The 17,333-nt window shown below is 43.1% G+C and overlaps 1 protein-coding gene across 1 annotated transcript in view; it reads right to left on the reverse strand.

The window, feature by feature from the left end:
* Positions 1–17,333, reverse strand: part of SV2B (synaptic vesicle glycoprotein 2B) — a 187,113-nt gene that overhangs the window by 71,898 nt on the left and 97,882 nt on the right. The window lies entirely within an intron of this gene.

The raw sequence follows: 17,333 nt of genomic DNA on the forward strand, positions 1-17,333 counted from the left end.
AGAGGCCCTTCGAAATGCTGATTAACTCGTGAAAGGGGTCCAATCTTACCCAAGAAAGAAATATAAAGTAGGCAAGGCATTTTCCATACAAAACAATTTTGTGTTATGGATTTTCTGTTAGAATTTATCAAGCCTTTGGCAACATTGCGGGTTTATTACAGCTCAGCTTCTATTATGAAAATGCCAGCTTTTCTAACTTTGTTATGAAGTGGCTGTACAATTAACATCTAGAAATGTGGAGCAAAAAAAATATCCAGGACCATTTTTCCCAGCTCACTTTCGAGACTCAGCGTTGTGGTTCGAGGGCCACTCTGACCTTGTGCTTGGCTTAAATAGGCAGGAACAGTTGCTGAAGACCCAGAGCCAGAGAGCTTAGGTCTAAAACTTGCTTCTGCGACATAATATCTGTGTGACCATTCACATGTCTTTCTAAGCCTCAATTTTCTCATCTGTAAAATGGTGATAACAATAACACTTAACTCATAAGGGTGTGCATAAAGTGCTTAGAACAGTGCCAGACTCGCATGGTAAACACTATTTAAGCCTGGACATTATTGTTGCTCTTCTTTTTTTAGTTCCGATTCTGGAAATCAGGACCCAGTATCGTCAGAGCTAAGACCTTACCCTATATCCCAGTTCCAATCACTGGGTCCATGTGTTGATTCCTATGCCCAACAGACCAGCACACCTGCCCTAATTACCTTCCTAGAATCTCAATTCTCACAAGGTCTGGAGCCACCATTTAACGATGCCTACTGTGCACCAGTAACTGTGCTGTGTGTCACATCCCTTATCCCTAATTGTCACAACGATCAAAAGAAGAAGAAAAAAATATTTGTATCTTTGACTTACAAATAAAGAAACTGTGGTTCAGATGGGGATAGATCGAGGTCACATAGCTAGGACTCAAAGCCAGGTCCACTGATCCCAAAGTCAGCCTTTGGCGTGGTCCCCGTGCTTCTCAAGTGCTTTTCTGAGGGACTGCCACTTTAGATCACCTGGGGAGATTTGGAAACGCAGATCTGCAGAGCATGCAGAAGGGCTGGTTCAAGCTCAGAAATCTGAGTTCTCATATAGCTCCCCAAGTGGCTTTGAGCAGCCCCTCAGGGGTGGAGGCCAGGCCCCTCCCACACCCCTTACCCTACCCCAACTCTCCCCCACTGCCAGACCGTTGGACACAGATGGATGCTCGGATCTCTTATTGGGGCTGCCAGAAACCCACTCCCCAGCTCAACCCACCTGCCGATAAGTACATACACCATCAACCCTTACGAGCCTCCCTGTCGCACTTGAATCCACACTGTCCTTTCACCAAGCTCAGCAGACATCACTTCACAATGGACTGAACACCATGCTCTCTGCATGGCAGCTGGACTCCTCTCCCTGCCACAGCGCACCCCTGGGTCCTCCGCCCCACACCTGCCTGCCTGGCTCTCCTCACCCTCAGCCCTGGACAGACTCCAGCTCTGGAACTCGTTTGATTCAAACAACACATGTATTTCTTTGGGGGAATGCCAGGGATCAGTGGTTCTCAAACACAGGGTGGGCCAGAATCCCTTGGGGCATAGGGGGCTCATAAGAAATGCAAATCCCGGGACCCCTCCCCCAAAGACTCTGAACCTACTGAGTGGGGGTGGGGCCTAGAAAACTGCATTTTTCACAAACACCTCAAGGAATCCAGCAGACTGCACTTTGAGAGACAATACCTTAAGAGCCGGCAAGAAATATTTACTGAGAACTGATTCTCACTTTACACTTTTCCCCAGTAAATGAATTTGTATTAGACCATGCTGGCCTAAACCATGTCAGATTCATATTCTAAATCTGTTTTTATTATATTCATTTAGGGACCACAGGAGGAATATAAATCACATGTAAACAGCATGAGAGTTTTGCAGAGTGCTATAAAAAACAAAGAAAGAATGCCAACGGCTGGAGATCTGGTGTGTTATTTGCATCCTGGGGGCTCTGCAAAAATGTCGTGAACCAAAAATGATAGATTTGCGATTCCAAAAGCACATATGGGAAATACCACTCGGGGCAAAGGTCCTGGGACCTGCTTTGTGGAAAGAAGCAGATCTTCGTCAAAACTGACTCCACTCACCTGATCCAGTTAAATGAACTGCTGTGAATGGCAGGTGCCGTGCAGAAAGAAGGCTTCACTGTCAAGTGTTGGGTTTTTTCCCTCTTTGTTTGGCAGCCCCAGAAAACTAATGCATTCAACAACATTGACGCTCCTAGTGTTATCAACTAAACAGCAATAATGAAGCAACCAGAAGAACAACTATGAACTGAGTACTAAGTGAGCGTTTTATAAGCAATCCCTCATTTATCCTCATAGCCAACAGTGGAGCAAAATTATTCTCCCTGTTTCACAGATGAAGAAACCTGAGGACTAAGAGGATTCGAGAATGTGCCCAAATTAACACAGAGATCCAATATCAGGGCTTGCATTTGAAGTCAGGTTCAAAGAGAATGTTAGGGATGACATACAGTGGAGGAGACTGGGACTCCAAGAAAACAAGTCAAGATCACACATTGAGTTGCGCACAAAGCTAAGACTGACATCAGCTTCTGACTCCTAGGTTCAAGTTTGTTCGCCCATCCTCAACACACATTCCCCAGGATCGTTTGTGCTTAAAGCATTGTAATAGATATGACATGACTTGACCCCCATTCTCAAGAGGTCTACCCCTCATGAGAGAATCAGAGTAAAGCAACACAAAGCATCATGTGGTAATAAAAATGGCAATCTTAATTATTAACAATATTCTTTCTCATTTATTGAATACTCACCTTGTGGCTTTGTGCCAGGTACTATGCTAAGTTCGTCATGTGCTTTACGTCTTTTAACCTGGACCACGACCCTATGTGGCAGGGACTGTTACACCCATTTTACAGTAAAGAAGACTGATGCTGAAGAGGTTAGATAGATGACCCAGGGTCACAGACAGTGGGTTCTCCCAGCGGGTTCAGAGGAGAGAAGGGTCACTACGGGCTGGGACCTGCTGAAATAGCATCCTAGGGGTCGGGGGAATTCCAAGGGCAGGAAAGAGCTCAGAGAAGCAAACAATGCAGGCTGGAGAACGAGGAGAAGCAAAGGCATGGAGGCAGGGATGGCTTTGCTTGTTTGGGCAGCAATGAAGCATCTGCCTACAGCAGATGATCCGAGAAGGGGAATTTATGGGAGATACAATGGGAAAGTAAATAGCTCAGTTTGAATGCCCCGCTTAGGCACTGGGAATTTTTCTTGGAGCAGGGGAGCAATGAACGTTGTTAAAGTGAGCAGAGCAGTGTGTGACGCAGAGCAGGGATCTGAAGAGATCTCCCTAGTGGGGATAGGCGTCCTGGTTTTTTAGAGAAAACCGACAGACAATGAAGCTAGGTAGAAGTTTTCGAATGCATGTGCGTGTCTGTGTGTTTGTGCGTGTGTGTGTGTGTGTGTGTGTGTGTGTGTGTGAGGCTAGGCCTGGACAAAGGTGGTGGCCATGGAACTGGGAGAAAAGGGTGCACACAGGAGGACTCCCAAGGGAGAATAAGCGGTGCATACCTGTCAGGTGAGAGGGAAAAGGCAGGGGTGACTGGGACAACGATGACTCTAGGGAGGCAAATTCTGGACTGAAAATCTTTCCAGCATCCTACAGGTGCTATGCAATGAAGACAAACAAAAATCTTTTTTCAGGCTAATCTGCCCTTCCGGTGTGGTGGTAGGATATACAGCAGAGTGGTTCAAGAGCAAACTCTGGTGTCAGAGCCCAGATTCAAATCCTGACTCGGCCGCTTCCTATTACCTGTGTGCAAGCTACTGGTCACCCTGAGCCTCAGTTTTCTTATCTGTAAAATGGTTGTCATAATAGTGCCTACATCATAGGATCATTGTGTGGATTCGGTGAGATAGTCCACAGAGAGTGCTTAGCACAGTGCCTGGCACAGGTGTGATCCATATAAATGTGACCTTATTTTCATGGTTGTTGTCATTATGATTATCTGACTGAGTATTGACGATTAAAATGTAGGCAGGATCTCAGCTTTAGCCCAGCCTAGCTCCTCTTGAAATTTAGGGCCCATCTGGGCTGGGCTGGGGAACCAAGTACAGAGAAAAACAAACTGACATTTAGGCATTTGTGAACACCACCACCTCTCATAAAAGTCCCAGCGCCAATCTCTTAAGCATCCTCCTTTAACTCTTACAGTCTATTAACCTCTTGAGTCGATGCTATTTGATTCAAAATCATTGTGTGATAAACACTTGCTCATAATTAAATATCACAGAGAACAAAGCTAAAAATAATATTATAATCAAATAATATAATGCTTCCCAAAATGTGTTCTGTAGACCATTAGGCCTTGAATATGCTCATGTAAGGGAAAAAAGAATTCCAGGAGCAAATAAGTTTAGGAAACATTGCATACTCTATTCACCATTCTCTTTCGGAGATTCATAATGCACATTGCTATATTAAAGGCTGTGAGAAGACCTGAATAAAAACCTATTTCACATCACAGTGAGTTACCACTATACACTCATCAGATAGCTACAATCAATAGACAGACAACAGCAAGTGTTGGCTGGGATGTGATGAACTGGAACTCTTATCCATTGCTGGTAGGAATGAAAAATGGTTCAGCCACTTTGGAAAAGAGTTTGGCAGTTTCTTAAAATGTTTAACATACACTTGCCAAATAACCCAGCAATTCCATCCTCAGAATCTTCCCAAGAGAAATAAAAACATATGCCACACAAAGACTTATACACGAATGTCAATAACAACATGATTTATAATAGCCACAAACTGGGAACAATACAAATGTCTGTCAACTGATGCATGGATAAACAAAAGGTGCTCTATCCATGCAATGGAATAATAATTAGCAATAAAAAGGAACAAACTACTGATACGTTCTACAACATGGTTGAACTTCAAAAACATTATGCCAAGTAAAAGAAACCAAACACAAAAGACCACATAATAGATGACTCCATTCACATGAAATGTCCACAACAGGCAAATCTATAGAGACAGAAAGTAGATTAGTGCTTGCCTGGGGCCAGAGGTGGGAGTAGGGATTGACTGCAAGTAAACTTGAGGGAATGTGAGCTGGCAGAGTGATGGGAATGTTCTAAAACTGGATTATAGTGATGGTTGCATAACTCTATAAATTTACTAAAAAAAATTTAATTATAAGTGGATTTTTATGGTATATAAAGTATACCTCAATAAAGCTGCTGTTCTTCCCTCACTCTCCCAAAAAAATCCATTTAACTTATTGAAATCAGTGTTTCCTATGATCGTGGGCCTTTTTTTCTTTGGAACCCATGTTAACATCCATGGAGTATAGGCTCTTCTGAATAGTTAAGTACTGATTTTGTACCTAGAGCCTAAGGTCTATTCACCCCAGGATTTTGTCATGTCTTGAAAGCCCATTTGGCAAGCATCCTGGAGTCTATTTGCATGCAAGACCAAGAGCTTCCTACTGGAAGTGAGAATTAGAGATCACAGCCTGGTCATGGCCCAATGAGTCACAGTTGGAGGGAAGGATAATCCCGAGATTCTTCACCAGATTCAATCAAATCTTGGTGGTATATCAAAAGCCCAGAATGTAGCAACTTTGATGCAAGTGATAATAGAAGATAGTCCCCTTACCAAAGATAACAGTATCCTCAGCACCCATCCCTGGAAAGCTGAGTGCCCTTGTTGGCCCCCCTGGCAGGAGTCAGTAGCAGCTGTGTCTTCAGTTGCAATTGGCCTTGATAGGAGATTCACTACAATTAGTCAGGGCAGAAGGAAATGGCAGATACCCTGTGCTCAGAAGGACCAGTGCACCAACACACGAGGTAGCCTTGGGTACTCCTGAAACTGGCAGGAATTTAGGGGGAGCCGAGGCATATAGGGCTAAAGCCTGAGAAAATGTCATTTGAGAACTTTATTGTAATTCTATTTTGCAGGAACAAGAGATGGGAAAACCAACAAACTCAAATGGGTACTAATGTGATGTCCAATGTGCCAGTTAGCTTTGCAGACAGCTCTTACTTAAGTTCGTATCCTAATTGTGCAAGTCATGCCAATAATGAGTACTAAGAGAGGGCAGGGGACTCCATACAAAATACTATCAGTGTGTAAGAGAAAGGCTGCTGGACCACTGGATAGAGGACCTGAATTACAGTCCTAGCCCTGCCATCAAGTCATTGTGGGACCCTGGATGGGTCACTGGCTTTCTGAGGCCCTCAGTTCCTTGCCTCTAAAATGAGGGGCTGTTCCCAATGACTTCTAAGGTCCTTTCCAGCTCTCTGATTCAATATTTTCCATGTATCTGTGACAATGCTTTGAACCATCTAAGTAATATAAAAAACATAATTATTATTATTTTAATATCTAGGATAGTGCCTATTTTAAGAGCAACAATTTACAAACTGATTAACCATTTTTCAGCAATTTGATGGCTCTTTATTCTTAAACATTTAGAATTACTCCAAGAGGTCCCATGGCATTATGCACATACCTCTATTATCACATTATATTGTAATTATCTATGCGTCTCTCTGCCAGGAGAATGTGAGCAATTCCAGGCCAGAAAAAGCCCTTGATTCTACTTATTTTTGAACCTCCAGCACCAAACACAGAGTCTTTAAATGTGGACGGTCCTTGAAAATGTTTGCTCAATAAAGGAGATTAATAGTTATTCACTGCCTGGCTGAAAGCAAGTCAAAAATGGCCCATGGGCCGGAGCACTCCTGCCCTGCTGTAAATAGACCAACTGGTTTACCTTTGTTTAAAAAAAAAGAAGTCAAATCAGCTGACATCCTGAACACACCACTTGCACAAGGAGCCATTCACTCTCTTACTTCCTTACTGGGCTTCTATTAACACGAGTTCCCAGCTGAGATTGCTGGGGGTGGGGAAGTGAGGTGGTTCCAAGGACTGCTCGAGTTATTTATCAACTGCTTGACTATAAAATATGCTTTAACCACCTGCAATGCTTCCTGAAATACACTGCTTGATGTTTCTGGGGTAGGTTACATCAAGCTGTGGGCTGAAAACACCAGGACTTATCCGGCTGGTATTGGAGACAGTGTCCTTAGGCTTCCAGCAACCACTGTCCGTGTCCCACTCACACCAGCGTCTGCTCGTCAGTAGGACGTTGAAAGTACTCTCTTAGCTGAATCACTCAGTGATTTCTATTGTTTTAAAACAGAAAGCTAGTTTCCAAGGTATGAGAAACAATTGATTATTAAATACGAACCATACCACGTGATCTTTTTGTTGGAACAAAAATGCTTTAAAGTAACACCAAACTCTTTAAAGTAATACCAGCCTTAATTTGAATGTTCAGAATGGTTCTTTGTTTTAAAATACAAAAGCAAGATAATTTATGGAGAAGTATGTTAATCAAAGCAGTATTTATAACATCAAACCTAGAAAACAACACATATATTAAACAACAGGAGCTAGGTAAATAAATGTTAGCATACTTACACGGTTAAATATTATGGGGATATAAAAACTATGGTTTTTGAAGGACTTATTAAGAAAATGAATATGATCACACTATAATAGTAGGTGAAAATGCTAGGTAAATCATATCTTTATGTCATTATGCCAACAGTTTCCATAATATTATATATTGTAAATATGTATTTATATTATGCAAATGTATCTGGCAGGATGGTCTCTTAAGACATCAATGTTTGCCTAGTACTGCCTGAAATGCTAATTTTCTCCCTCTCTGCTCCTCTGTGTTCTAAAGCCAGGTCAGTGTTTTTCAGTGTGGAGCTCAAACCACGCACAGGAGGATCACTTGGTGCCAGTTAAATACAGATTCCTGGACCCCAACCAAAACTTTTTGAAACAGAAGGGGGACAGTAATCTGTTTTATTAGCAAGTTCTCCAATTAATTCTTGAGCTCACTCAAAGTCAAGAACCTCTGGCCTATGCTCTTCTTACCCCAGAAAGCAGTTAACAGTTTCTTTGTGATTCAAGGGCAAGGCCACAAAAGTCCTCAACCAAGTCTTCAGACAATTAGACTTTTCCAGGAGCCAAGCTGGAAGGGAAGGGGAAGAAGGGCTGGTGCTTTGACTTGTAGGGAAGGTGCCCAAGCCCTGGGAGAGGGGGACTCAGAGAAGCAGTGTGAGTTTCCTGAGGAGGAGGAGCCCTGTCCCTCCTGCAGGAGGTGGAGCCCTGTCCCTCCTGCAGGCACTCTGGATGAGGGACAGCTGTGGGGCACCTATGCGGCTATTAACCCTTCAGCCTTAGGATCAGCAACAAGGGTCTCACCCCACAGTACAATCTATAAACCGAATCACAAATTGTTGAACGGTGTCACTGTATTCACCCAAACCAGAGCTGCCCAGCAGATGGCCGAAAGCTTGCTACTGTAGGCAGCATCGAGTAGCAGAAAGAACAAGGAGAACCACTGTGGCTACAGACATGACTAAGAGCCAGGCACCCCCACTGTTTGGGGAACCACTTAAGTGGTCCAAGGAAGTAGGGAAGGGAATCCTAACAAAGACTGATAATGGCCATCTTACCAATCCTACTGTAATGGGATTAAGAAAAACATTTTGTAATGATATTTCTTGCCTTGGAGTGATGTTGTAAAGCAAATTCTTGCCCACTGCGTACATTGACAGATACCAGCTCTGCCACTCCCAAGCTCTGAGATCAGAGCAAGCTGTTAACCTTGAAGCTTCAGTTTCTTCATGTGTGAAATGAAGAGAATATGGATTCCTACTCACTGGGTTGTTATGAGAATTAAATGAGTTAATATGCTCAAAAAGCTTGGTATGGTGCCTATCACCAAGAAAGAGTTCAATAAAAATAGCTATTATTATACAAATATACAACACACAGACACACATTTCTACGTATTCACTAACGTCTGCAGCGATGCATAACAAGCCAAAAAGACAAGAGCCTTAACTTCATCCCACAAGCAGCGAATCTGTAGCCTTTGAGGTGAGACTCTCTGGATTTTTAGCATCTCACTCTGTGGGAGGCTTGCCCTGAATCCCCACACCCCCAGCCCGGGGTCCTGACCACCTCTCCCCACCACTCTGTGCTAGCTCCTTTCTTTGGAGACCCTGACCATGACCCACATCCCTGGAGTCACCAGCAGATACTTTGCTCCCAAACGGCTGGCACCCGAGGCCCGTGTTTCCCAAAGTGGAAGATGCTGCCTTTCATGGTACCGGACATGATTTCAAACACAGCATTAAATAACATTGAACCACATAGAGAAAAGTGATTGCATTTTCAATGTTCTTGCAATCTCCTTTGATTGTCAAGGAAAAAGTCTCCTTTGGGGGACCAGCACAGCTCTACTACTGACTAGCTAATTTGTTAGCTGCCCTTTTTAACAAAGTGAAAACAAACTTTAGACTCAGAGCCTTTACCAGGGAATAATATTTGTCTAAACGTCAATAATATAACATTGTATTGTTTTCATTGTTTAATAGTTACCCTATATTTACAGGAGTGATACAGTTTCCTTCCTAAATAGATGTATTCCATTTATAAGAGTGAGTTGATTTTTTTAAAAAATTAAGTAACCGTACAAGTGCTGTATGATCTTTGCTAGGGATAAGGCAAAAATCTTGAGGATTGCGCGTGAGTGATGGAAGATAGGTAAATACCACCCAGACAGAAAACACTGCCTTCAAGGTAGAATGAAAGCAAAAATATTTTCTTACCTGAGTACTTCAAATTTATCATCTCATTTCAACTTTACAATACTGTGAGATAGATAATCTTATTTTTCTATTCCATAGATGAGAAAACTGAGGCTCAGAGAGGTCAAATGACTTGCCAAGGTCACACAGCTAGTAGGTTCAAGAATCAGGATGCAGACTCTCCATCTACCAAGCTTCCTCTCCCATAATATTATTGCCTCTCCTGCTGCCAGAGAGGTACCTCTTGGAAACCAATGCTAGCCTGAAGAAAAATTAAATGTACATAGGAGTCTCTTGGCTACCACTGGGAAAGCCTGCCTGTCAGACAACTCAGAGCCCCCAACCCAGGCCCTTGGGATCCTGGCTTCCTCTATTCTATACCAGAACGTTCCTCTACAATTCCACTTTACCTTATAATCAAGTACACTCAACACGTATAAGCAACAACTGAACACATCCCTGTATGTTTACTTAGGAACATATGTGCCCTGAGTAAACTCTTGGACTGACAAAATTATACAGTGAATCTTAGCAAATTTGGGTAATGTAGGAGTGAAAAATTTTCCCTTCTTCCCTTCTAGGTTCTTTGGCTGGCCAAATAATTAAACTGACATAAAACAGATTAAGAGGAGAAAAACAAATTTAATATCATATGTACGGGAGCCCCGTAAAAATATGAGACTCAAAGAACTGACCAAAGCAGGAAGCTTTTATATCTTTTAGACAAAGAAACAATAAATTTGTAAAGAATTGACAAGACAAAGGGGTTTCGGCTTAGGGTAGTAAATTAGTGAGGACGCAACAAGGTTTGTTTATACAGCCTTCTTGGTCCTAAAGTCCCTATTTCTGGTGATGAAGATGACTTCTACCCTCCTGGTACAGGGAGGGTAGCTTTCACATGGGAGATTTATTCCCTGCTTTCACGGGGGACAAAGGAGGGTCAGAGTATCCTTCTTGCACTGCTGTTTCTTATGTAACTTTAATTCAAAATAACCAATATGCCAAAGTGGCATCTTTTGGGGTGGCATATTCTGCTCTCCTTCAGTAATGTCAACTTATCTAATGATGGGATCCACATGGGGGCTGGTGAGTTTAGAGGGAGCTTAGGGAGACTTTGGGAGGATGGCTAGGGATATCTGTGGGAAGCAAGGTAAGGTCAGATTGAGAAGGGCCTTGAGTAACAAGAGAGGGTGTTCAACTAATTGACACCTTGAAGCTTGAGGAGTGAAGCCAGCACGGATACCTGTTAGGATAGGCCAGAGGAAAGGAAAGGAACAGGGGCAAGTTTTTTGTTTTGTTTTGTTATTGAGAAGCAACATTTCCTCTGGAAAGAAAAGTAAGAGCTATTAAAATGGAATCCTCTGCACTGCCCAGATCTACCTGGAGGCCCATAGAAGACAACATGGGCTATCAAAGGGAGCATTTATAGACAGGTCACATCACTGGTAGACTTCAATCTCCCAGAGCAAGAAGAGATGTTGGAACCTGCTGGGTACTTCAGACACATTTTCTTTCCTTCTCAAAATAGACTTGATTCAAAAACAATTCTACTGATTGAAAGCTTGGCTTAAAGATAAGAAACAAATAGCCTAGACCACTACGGCAACAGCAGAATTGAATACAACCTTGAAGACTGCCATGGCCATCATCAGTGAAAGCCAAACACCCAGGATCCTCTTCTTGTGTGGTTTACAGATTTTGCCTGATGACCCTATTGGCTTTTAAATTTTGACACTATGCCAAAGAAATAAGGTCAGGCGACAAGCCCTCCACTCCACCCCGCTGACACGGCCTTAGTGCATCTCTCACCTGAATTACCCCAACACCGGCAGCCCACCTCACACGGCTTGATGAAAATCTCACGGTGGTTTCTCAAGACCTTCAAACCATGTCCTTAATCTGGCCTTGAAGGACTCTCATCAAACAACACCCACTCCACCTCCCTTGCTTCATTTTCTCCCTTTCTGAGAGCTCCTCCATAGGGGACTGGCCTTACTAAATTGCCATCACTACAGTTATTTGTGTATTCCATAAATACTTTGGGAGCACCTACTCCATGGTAGGTACTGTGCCAGGTGCTGGGAACGTTGAGGAGGATGTAACAAGCTCCTTGCCTCATGTCCCTCACAGGCAAGTCAATAGACATTTTACTAAACCTAAGAACAACTGACTTTCCGTAAGGGAAGTGTCTTCTCTTCACACATAAGATATTTTCCATCTTCTCGTTCATTAGAACCGTTGGAAGTATATCCCAAAAAGTAAAAATACAGAATTGGCACTAAATTTATGCCATTTATTGCTCCAATAAGGGTCACTGGTTGAAAATTCGGATTTCTTCCTAAAAGACTTAAAAAACTTTGTGGCTACAGATCTATGAGGAAAACAAAGACTGGCAGACACACAAACTAACATAGATGATACCAAGGAGGATCCAAGATCTCCCCAACTTGCCTCAAAGGCAAGTCTGAGAGCCCATGGCAGGCTGAAGGGGCACTTCTTCATGTCTTGATTTGCCTCTGCCCTCATCCAAGCCCTCATGCATTTTTTTTCTTGAAACTAACCTGCTCTTTACTACATTCTAGCCTTGCAATGACCCAGCCATGGAAATGCCTCCTCTTCTAGGATTGCTCGTAGTTAGCACCCTCTGCGGCTCAGGCCTATGGACTTACCACACTGTTTGGTTAGGGTCCTCTGGTCTCCTCTACCAAGTTACAGGTCCACTCTCGGTCTGTCACTCTCCCAGCCCCTGCAATCCTCCCGCACCTTTTCTCACTTTGGGGAAACTGTAAGCAGAGGCCTCGTAGCTTATCTTGCTCTGATCAGCCTCATGTATTTCCCTGAAATAATAATTTTTTTAATTTACCCCAGGATGATTGAATTCCTGTCTCCATCTCCTACTTATCCTGGAATTACTCAGCCTCTGGGTGTGATTGGCCCTGTGGTTCTCCTCTGCCCTGCCACTCCAGTGTATTATGTCTCTATAATTAGTCCCCTCCTTCTCTCCATGCTCGCCCCTAATTCAGCTTTGGCAAAGTATAAACTTTGTAATTAGAAAGGGCTAAAATGCTGCCAGGAATGCAAACATATTTAGTGCTAGAGCCTAGTGTTTTGTACAGTTCTGGGCTCCACTCCAAATCCTAAAGTAACAGCTAAAGAAAAGGAGAAAGGAAGAAACCCTTTAATGAGCTTGTAGTATATGTCAGGAGCTTTCTCACACACAATCTCATTTAATCCTCACAAAGACCTGAGAGGTGGGTTTAGGTAACAGGAGCTCAGAGAGGCCGAGAGAATTGCCCAAGGTCACAAACCTGGAGAGAAGCAGAGCTGGATTCAAACCCAGGTCTCTACCTCGCTACCTCTGTGGTGGGCTTTAGGTTTCCCCTTATTTTCACAGAATATCACATATTGTCTCAGTCTGACACCTGACAGGCTTGGCTAATCGGGTGATGGAATTCCTCGACATGCCTCTTTCCACCGTTTGGCTTTCCTGTTGAAAGGACTCCTACGTATTTGGCAAGGAAAGATTTCAAATGATGTCAACATTTTAAAGAACTCTGCTTAAGCCACCCAAAGCAGTATTGCCACAGTCACTTACTCTTGCAGCTGACTGCCTAGATTGCAAGCACCTGGAGGGCAGGTCCATCTCATAGTCATCTTTATCTTCCACACAGCAGCTTGCAGGACTTTACACTGATAGTCACTTAATAAATCTATTATTACAAAAGAAAAATAAAGAGAAGATTGCACTCCTGCCCAACTGCAGCCCAGGGCAGTAGAGACCCAAATGGTCCATCACAGCATCTTTTAAACTGTCCTTGGATCCTAAAATGAACTCTGAGAGAGCTCTGTCTTGGAGTCCTGAGCTGGACAGAAGAAGGGAGGAAGCAGGTAGGATAGAGCCACACTGGTGACAGGAAGATCATTTTTTTAAAAGATGCATCTTCCTTGTTCTCCTATTCCTAAAATGCCTTATTATATAGAGGGTTGTCATACACAAGGAGGGAAAAAGATGAGTTTTGAGCAGACCCGGCAGGCATATTTTCATGGGCTCCCCAATAGCTACTAGAATCATCCTAGAAACAGATGGCACATCACTGCAACATGCCGCGTGAAGGACAATTCTTGCTCAGGCATCATCCGGGGTCCACCCCCAGAGCCGCCTGCTGCTGTCATCGGGAGCCTGGAAACCAAATACACAATGTCTTTCTGTGTTCTGTGAATATGCGACTGTCATTAGCAAAATGATCTTCGGAAACTTTCACCTCTGAAACCAACTAACCTAGTGTTGTTTTCTTTTCAAGGGAAAAAAATACTTTCTTCTTCATCATAAACCACACGGTAATGACTCCCCCTAGAGATCTACGGAAAAAAGAGGTCATCTGCAAGCTGTGGTATGTACAAATAGAAGAGTAGATACACAAGATTTTGCAAAATGGGAGTGGTCTGTGCCGGGGAATTTGAAACCAGTTGCTGGGACATCACTAAGTCTCCACTACATCAGAAAAGCTGCAGCTGCTCCCAGACCCTGGGAGTCTGGGCTCCGAGACCCTGGCTAGACTGTTGATATCAAGCTGACCAAACAGACTTGATGGACATGCCCCTAGTAAATTGGCCCTTGGTGTGCACAAACTGGATGAATCACTGTCTTGGTGGGCGCCACACAGACCACATAGGCCATTCTCAGTTACAGGCACTAGAAAGACTTCTTACTGAGCCAGTTCTTTGCTCTAGACACAGGTTACTTTCCGCAAAGGGATTCTTCAGTCCTACTTTTTTAAATGTACAGCAGAAGAATGTTTTAAAGAAAACTGCTTATGGTTTTTGATAGAGTTAACATCTTGCCCTTTGTCTCAACCAAAATGCTCACTTCTCCCTCTCTCAGGCCTCTCTGGAAAACACGTCCCCACAATTGGATCAACATCTTCTTTCCTTTGGGGTGACGTAGCTAAATAAGGGATCCTAACATCAGAACATTAGCCTTTCAAACTTCTAAATTGATCATTTTCCCTCCTCTGGATACCTCTGACTTTAAACTTGCTCTCTTTATAATATAACCAAGTCAAGAGGAAAGATAACAGGTACTAGGTCTAACATCTATATCCTTAACAGCACAGGAGTTAAGGATAACAGACAACTCCATTATCCTCTTAAAGAAGCAGGGACTCCCTCACCCCCACTCACTCAAAACGATTGTGTAATTATTAGCTTCCAAGCAGGCATTACCCACAATGTCCCCAGATAGACAGCCCTTCTCATGTCCCAGGTAAACTGAATGTTTTCAATCTGATTCTAATCCAAAGGAATTCCTGAAAGGGTTTCTGACTTTTCCTGAACTGAAATTCAAAGTCGTAACCATAGACAGGCTTTTGAAGAGAAGTCCCATGTGGATCAGTGCACCGTCCATATATGAAAATGGCATGTATATGGCTATACGCATGAAGAACCTTCCGGAGGGGTGAACTTCCTTAATAAAATATTAACAATAGTTATCTCTGGGAAAGGGAAATTATGTGCATTGTACCAAGACAATAAAGCTTTCTAGATGAAGAGGAGGCAAAGGAGGGAGAAGAGGGGAAGCAGCAGCAATAGGAATCTGTGAACTTCTTTCCAAAGCACAGTGAGTTGGTAATCTTTCAGCACATGCCTATTTCAGAAAACAAAAACTGGGGCCGGTACTTTAGCATTAGACCAACCTGAGTTTGAATCCAAGTTAAGATCACCTGCAAGTTATTTAATCCCTCCTAACCTCAGTTTTCCCTCTGTAAAAATTAGTTATAGGGGGCCGGCCCGTGGCTTAGCGGTTAAGTGCGCGCGCTCCACTGCTGGCGGCCCGGGTTCGATCCCGGGCGGGTACCAACGCACCGCTTCTCTGGCCATGCTGAGGCCGCGTCCCACGTACAGCAACTAGAAGGATGTGCAGCTATGACATACAACTATCTACTGGGGCTTTGGGGGGAAGAAAAAAAATTAGCTATAGGGTATTGGTGAGGAATAGAAGAAAGTAAGCGGATAGATAAATAAGCGCCAGTGGATGTGTGTAAACCTTAACAAATATGACCTAATTATCATCAACTCTCAACAAATCACAAATGCAGGTTGATTTTTCTTCTAAACAAATATCCCTATGCAAAACTAAAAAACGCTAGAAATTAAAAGCGAAGGTATTATCTTCATGCACTGTTCTGTTGAACTTTCTTTGCTGCCCATTAGAGTAGCCAAAAGCCACCACTGGCTGTTGAGAACTTGAAATGTGGTTGATACTGGCTCAACACAAGGTTGACATAGGGGAAGCCATACTGTAGAAAATAAACCATATTGCAACTTTGAATGACCTCTGGCTAACTAACCCAGCTGGATATGCACCCTCCAGGAGATCTACCTGCTCTGTAGATTTTATGACCCCTACTTATATATGTACCTCCCAGCTGCGATAAGATGATAATTTTGTTCCTTTGAGTTTCTTAGGAATGTGATGACCCCTGGACAGGGAGACTATGCTGATAACCATCATCAATGACAACAGAAAGATCTGGTGTGGCAGCTTCCAGTCTGTAACACCAGAGGGTCAACATTCCTAACCTCCTCCCCTATAACCCACTGACCTATATAACTCCTTCAAGATTACGCACCCCCCTTAAGATGGCTCTTTAGGACGCTAGTCTACCATCTTCCAATTTGCTAGCTTATCACTTAATAAAATGCCCTTTCTCTGCCACCATCTTGCCTCTTGATGGATTGGCTTTTGTTTCACAGTGAGCAGATCGTGCCCTTTGCATGGTAACATGGTTAGTATAACTGAGGAACTGAATTAAATTTGAATTTGAATTTTAATGTGAATAGCCACACACGGCTAGTGTTGGACAGCACAGACCTAGATCTCTCCCTCTTTTCACCCAAGAGGGCATGAGCTTCAGAGACATTAAGGAACTTGGCAAAAGTTCTCAGCTTGTTAGAGTAGATCTCACACCAGACTCCAGTTCTCCAGACTCAAGAGCTCTTTTCCTACTGTACCCCAACTCTCCTCAAAGAAAATGCCCAGATGAAGAAATCTGGACTATTTTTACTGAAAGTGTATGAAATCCAGGCTGAACCATAACATGATGGCCACATTTAGAATACTTTAAAATAAGAAACTTAATAGTGTTTTTGAATAAAGATGTAAAGGCATTTCATTGCAAAGGTTTAAGCCGTTAACTTTTACAGAGTTATTTGCATTTCAATAGAACACTCTTGATGCTTTTTAAAATGCTTTAATACATAATGGGATTCTAATGATAGGATTCCAGGCGGTAGGGGGGTGGGGGGGGATTTCCTTTAAATGGCACCACGCATTTGCCTGCCAACCTAGACTACTCAAAAGGCTCGCTCTATTTTGTTCTGAATCACCTTAATCACAGGGGATGGGGTAGAAATCGCTGACACCTCAGCTGCGACCTAAGCAATTTGGCAGCTGGGCAAGTCCCCCACTTGAGGAAGTCCACAGGGAGAAAGGCTGGTAGATCAAATCCAATCCTAAATCTTTATGGGGAAGCCGAGACTCACAAAGGATGGCTTTTGTTCCATGCTCAATGGGCACTAGAATAACTAGGAGTTCTAAGCAGGAAACTGATTGCTGGGTTAAAGCAACACAGTAAGAAGGTAAGATCCCAAGCATTTACTGAAGTTT

Source organism: Diceros bicornis, chromosome 5 (assembly GCF_020826845.1).
Source record: "Diceros bicornis minor isolate mBicDic1 chromosome 5, mDicBic1.mat.cur, whole genome shotgun sequence".
NCBI lineage: Eukaryota > Metazoa > Chordata > Mammalia > Perissodactyla > Rhinocerotidae > Diceros > Diceros bicornis.